Source organism: Rattus rattus, chromosome 9, assembly GCF_011064425.1.
Source record: "Rattus rattus isolate New Zealand chromosome 9, Rrattus_CSIRO_v1, whole genome shotgun sequence".
NCBI lineage: Eukaryota > Metazoa > Chordata > Mammalia > Rodentia > Muridae > Rattus > Rattus rattus.
The window spans coordinates 28417030-28423022 of NC_046162.1; the positions used below are offsets into that span (position 1 = coordinate 28417030).

The 5993-nt window shown below is 45.5% G+C and overlaps 1 pseudogene; it reads left to right on the forward strand.

Annotated features, from left to right (window-relative positions):
• Positions 1 to 2044: 2044 nt before the first annotated feature.
• LOC116909376 lies at positions 2045 to 3015 on the forward strand (annotated as a pseudogene).
• The last annotated feature ends 2978 nt before the right edge of the window (positions 3016 to 5993 follow it).

A 5993-nucleotide genomic window follows, 5' to 3' on the forward strand; every position in this document is an offset into this window, starting at 1 on the left:
TCTCTCTCTTGCTCAGCTGTGTTACTCGCCTTTATAAAAACTGTGACTTATACAAGCGGTCGAACATTTGCACTCCCAAGTAGACAGAGTATACTTCAGACGAACAGGAATATTTCCATAGCCTGGGGTCAGGCGGGAGGATTTTTACCTGGTGTTACAGTGCCACTGGCTTGTTGTCCTTGAACTGTGCACCTCCACATTGCACGATTTATATCTTCAGAAAAGGAACTGAAACGCAAGTCACATGAGTACATGACAAGCAGCTACCAGAAATACGCACAGGAGGAGGGGAGGGGGAAGAAATGGAGAAGAGGAAGCAGTCATTGTCCTTCCATATCCATTAGCAACAGCCTCATACTTCTCTGTCATACGTCATGGGGAAAGTTAGTAAGATCCTGGATCTAGCCAGACAGTGGTGACTCACTCCGTTAATCCCAGCACGTGGGAGGTAGAGACAGCTGGATCTCTGAGAGTTCAAGGACAGCCTGGTTTACAGAGCGAGTTCCAAGACAGCCAGGGCTACACAGAGAAATCCTGTCTGGGCGTGGGGAGGAGATCCTGAATCTAGGAGAACTCTGCAAGGTTGGGGTCCTCAAAGTCTGGAAAGTCTTGAAGCCCTCCAGTATCTGGCTGAAGCTGTGGTAATTTCTCTGAAGAATGTGTTTACATGAAATAGCTACATTCAAGAAAGCACTGTTACACTCTTGAGGGACACGGAGAAACGGCAGACACACAGACCTGTCTGAAACTCAGCACCACTGAAATGTTTCATGTGCCTCGGGTTTATTGTAAACCAAGGTCTTGTGTCTGCACCATAGTCCCCACAGGCCTCAGGAAGAGCTTCCACTATGGCTGCATCTGCCTCCTCCTCCTGCTCCTCATCCTCCTCATCTTCCTCTTCCCTTCCTCCTCTTTCCCTCTTCCTCTTCCCTTCCTCATCCTCCTCTTCCCTTCCTCCTCCTCCTCTTCCTTCTCCTCCTCCTCCCCTCCTCCTCCTGCTCCTCCTCCTCATCATCATCATCATCCTCCTCCTCCTGCTCCTCCTCCTGCTGCTCCTCCTACTCCTCCTCCTCCTCCTCCGCCTCCTCCTCCTCCTCCTCCCCCTCCTCCTCCTCCTCCTCCTCCTCCTCCTCCTCCTCTTCCTCCTCCTCCTCCTCTCCCTCCTCCTCCTCCTCCTGCTCCTCCTCACCCTCCCTCCTCTCCTCCTGCTCCTCCTCCTTCTCCCCTTTTTTTTGCTCGTCCGGCGGGCCCCCCGCTGCCTTCCCATCCCCCCTCCTCCTCCCTCCTCCCCTCCTCCTCCTGCTCCTCTTCCCCTCCTCCCCCCTCCTTCCTGCTCCTGCTCCCTCCTCCTCCTCCCCTCCTCCTCATCCTCCTTCCTGCTCCTCTCCCTCCTCCTCCTGCTCCTCCCCCTCCTCCTTCCCCTCCTGCTCCTCCTCCTGCTCCTCTTCTGCTTATGCTTCTGGCCATTGTTTATCATGCACTTGTGCATTTCGCATTTCAGCTTCTTTCTCAAAATAGAAACTTAAGATCTGTTGGATAATTGACAGATAAGTGGGGTTAAATAGCTCGAATTTAGAGTTCATTTTGGTCAAAGTATTCCAGACGATAAAACCAAGAGCAACCTCCAAAACAACAGGACACACTATGCAGCCATCATTTATTCTCTTTACAACACAAGCCTGCAGAACACAGGTTAAATGTCAGGCAAAGAGCGCTAATCTGGTTCTCTCTAAACTCAACAGTCTGGTACAGGACAGAAGATGGGGGAGGGGAATGAAGAGCAAACGTGCCCGCATAAGGGAGAAACGAAGCAATGAAACAGAGAGTCTAGGCTGGGACTACACTCAGAGAGGCTTCCTGTAGATGTGACACAGACACAGACACAGTCACAGCCACACTGACAGATGTGAGTGAGGAGAACCTCTTGTGGGAACACTCACAATACACTCTTTCTCACATGAAGGCAGCCTCCAATGATGGGAAGAAAGCAAAGTCCAAAATAAGAATGCACATATTACTTTTTATTCCCCCTAGCATGGCCGACTCTGCAGGTCTGTGTGGAGCCGCAGTTGCCGGTCTCTGTTCCGCAGGATGGGGTTCATGAAAGTTGTCAAGAATAAGGCCTACTTTAAAAGATACCAAGTGAGATTCAGAAGGTGGCGAGAGGGTAAAACTGACTACTATGCACGGAAATGATTGGTGATCCAGGACAAAAATAAGTATAACACACTGAAATACAGGATGATAGTTCATGTAACGAACAGAGACATCATCTGCCAGATTGCATATGCCCGTATAGAAGGGGATATGATCGTCTGTGCAGCATATGCACATGAACTTCCAAAATACAGTGTGAAAGTTGGTCTGACAAACTATGCTGCAGCCTATTGCACTGGCCCACTGCTGGCCCGCAGGCTTCTGAATAGGTTTGGCATGGACAAGATCTATGAAGGCCAAGTGGAGGTGAATGGAGATGAATACAATGTGGAAAACATTGACAGTCAGCCTGGTGCCTTCACTTGCTATTTGGATGCAGGTCTTGCCCGAACTACAACTGGCAATAAAGTTTTTGGCGCCCTGAAGGGAGCTGTGGATGGAGGCTTGCCTATCCCCCGTAGTACCAAACGATTCCCTGGTTATGACCCTGAAAGCCAGGAGTTCAATGCAGAGGTGCACCGGAAGCACATCATGGGTCAGAATGTGGCAGACTACATGTGCTACCTGATGGAGGAAGATGAAGATGCGTATAAGAAAGAGTTCTCTCAGTACATCAAGAGCAACGCAACTCCAGACATGGGGGAGATGTATAAGAAAGCTCACGCTGCTCTCTGAGAGAATCCAGTCTATGAGAAGAAGCCCAAGAGAGAAGTGAAGAAGAAGAGGCGGAATCGTCCCAAAATGTCTCTTGCCCAGGAGAAAGACCAGGTTGCTCAAAAGAAGGCAGCTTCCTCAGAGCTCAGGAACGGGCTGCTGAAAGCTAAAGCCATTTTCTATGAAGATTTTTTCATAAAGACAATAAACAATGATCAAAGCAAAAAAAAAAGAATGCACACATTACAAAGAGAAGGGAAGAGGAAGTCATGAGAGAGAGAGAGAGAGAGAGAGACAGAGACAGAGACAGAGACAGAGACAGAGAGACAGAGAGAAACAGAGAGACAGAGAGACAGACAGAGACAGAGAAACAGAGAGAGACAGAGACAGAGAGAGACAGAGAAATCGATTGATTAATTTGGACAAAGATGGGCAAGTAACATACAAAAAGCCACACATACACGCAGTGTTACACTTTGAACATGCAGAGTCTTCTCACCTGCAAAAGCTAAGCATTTAGCTCAAAGTAGCTACTGTGGTCAGGATGTAGTTTATCCCTTAAGATTTTCATCATGTAACCTCAGTGTAACGGGTGGAGATGGAGGAATCATTTAAGGAGCCTAGGGAGAGGTCTTCAGGCCGTTAGAGGATGCTCTTTATGGAGACTCCAGAGTTACTTCTCAAAGGAGGATTGTCAGGATACTGTCCAGTCAACCTGGCTCTTTGCATGGATCTGTAGCCTATCTTTCTTTTGAATCTGTCATGTACTACTACTGTGAAAATGGAACCTTTCCCAGAGGCAAGCTGGTGCCACTCTGTTCCCAGGATCCTCCAGAACAATGAACCCATTAAATCTATTCTACTTTTACCATTAACCCTGCCTCTTGTGTTTTGTTATAAGAGAAATTAACTAACACTCTGCCTTAAGCAATAAAGAATTTCGCTGGTGGTGCAAGTGGGGATCCAGAAACGATGTAGAAACTTGGTATGGAAGCACCAGGGCTTGTCTGTTTCCTTTCTACTCTCAGCTGGGTTCCTCCTCATAAGGTACAGTTCATGATCAATAAAGAAATCACTGCTAAGAATAGAAATAGACCCAGGTGTCCATTGCTACATATCAGCAGCACCTACTCCTTCCAGGCTTCCTCTATCCCGACATGATCCAGAAATAGCTTTCTGGCTTTGTTCACTTGGGTTCTTCTGCCAAAGCCCCTCAAGACCACTTCTTTGGGTTTCATGATAGAAGAGAGAAGTGTTGATGGACAATGGGGATGGTCTATCCTGGATCCTTGTAAACTGTAGAAAAGGAGAAGCCACAGTAGATAAAGGTTTTATGATTGGATGATGAGTGTTGTTTAAAGAATTCTAGCATTTGTAGCCCCCTATGAACCTTTATCTCTTCAATGCATGTGACCAGAAAAACTGGATATCCACATGTAAAAAATAAGCACACATTAGATACCATGTACTAAAGTAAACTGAGTATGGATTAAAGATTTAAATATGAGACTTGGAAATGAAAATATCCTACAAGAAAGCCCAGGAAAAGCCCATGGCCTTGTCTACTTAAGTCATAAAGAAAAGAACTTGGATTGTGGAAAAGCCACTGTCAAAAGGTCGTTGATGTCAGGTTTACAATACAGTTCCAACTATGCCCTGGGTACTGTAAACAATGGTTTTTAACAGCCTGGGTATAGCGGGAAGGTCTTGGATTTGTGAGTAGGAGACACTGCTTGGGCTATTCTGTGCAACACCTGCAGAGTTGTTAGCACTTTCCCAAATATTCCTTTGACACCCATAGGTGGGCATATAGTACTTACCTGGCAAGATCACTGCAGAACAAGAACTGCTCACAGGTCAGAGCTCCCTGCATGCCATCTGTGGTGTTTTGGATGAGAATGGCCCCCAATAAGTTCATACATAATAAGTGCTTGGTCTGAAACTGGTGGAACTGTTTGGGAAGGATTAAGAGGTATGAAGCTGGACACTGGAAAACAAAGGCTAGTGTTTCATTCCTAGAATATAAGGAAAATAAATAAAAGGAAACTCAAAGTTGGGTGGGTAGGTAGGTGACTATGTTCAAAATGCATTGAATGGAATTCTCAAGGAATAAAAATATTAAATAAATAGATGCATACATGAAGTTTTCTGGACTCCAAGTCAACACATCACAGAGATACTGTGTGTCTTAGGATTTCACTGCTGTGAACATACGCCATGACCAAGGCAACTCTTATAAGGACAACATTTAATTGGGTCTGGCTTACAGGTTCAGCGTTCAGTCCACTATCTTTAAGGCAGGAACATGGTGGCATCCAGCTGGATGCTGAGAGTTCTACATCTTCATTTGAAGGCTGCAAGTAGAAGACCGGCTTCCTGGCAGCTAGGATGAGGGTCTTAAAGCCCACACCTACTCCAACAGGACCACACCTTCTAATAATGCCACTCCCTGGGCCAAGCACATTAAAAACCATCACACTGTGCTTACTGAATCCCTATTCACATTCACAATAACTATGCTATGGAACCAACCTAAGTATCCAACACAGAGGAATGGGTAGAGAAAAGAAGGTATCCATGCACAGTGGGATTCTCTTCAGCTTTGAGGAAGAATGAAGTTAACTTCGTTTGCAGAAAATGGATACAGCTGGACAATAAATAAATAAATAAATAAATAAATCGCATTAAATAAATCAATCCATTTGACAATCAAACCAGAAAGACAAGTACCCTTTGTTTTCCCCTATATGTGATTTCTGGAATTTTATAGAGTTACAAAACTCACGAGTGCATACATAATATGAAATCAGAGGAAAACTGTCTACACAGAGGAGACAAATGGGAGAGATAAAGTAAAAAATAAAAGACAAGGGTATGGACAGGAATCTTCTCAAAGTACAATCCATACTCACGTGAACATTTTTAATCATAAAAAATAAGAGAACCTAAGACAAGCTGTCATTAAGAGTCTAGAGAGATGGTTCAGAGATTAAGACCACTGACTGATCTTCCACAGAACCCAAGATTGATTCCCAGCACCCACGTGGCCGCTCACAACCATCTGTAACACAAGTCCTAAGGGATCTTATACTCTCTCTTCTGTTCCCTGCATGTACTGCACACATGTATGTACACAGACACACAAGCAGGCAAAGCACACCTCCATGTCAAATAAGAATAAA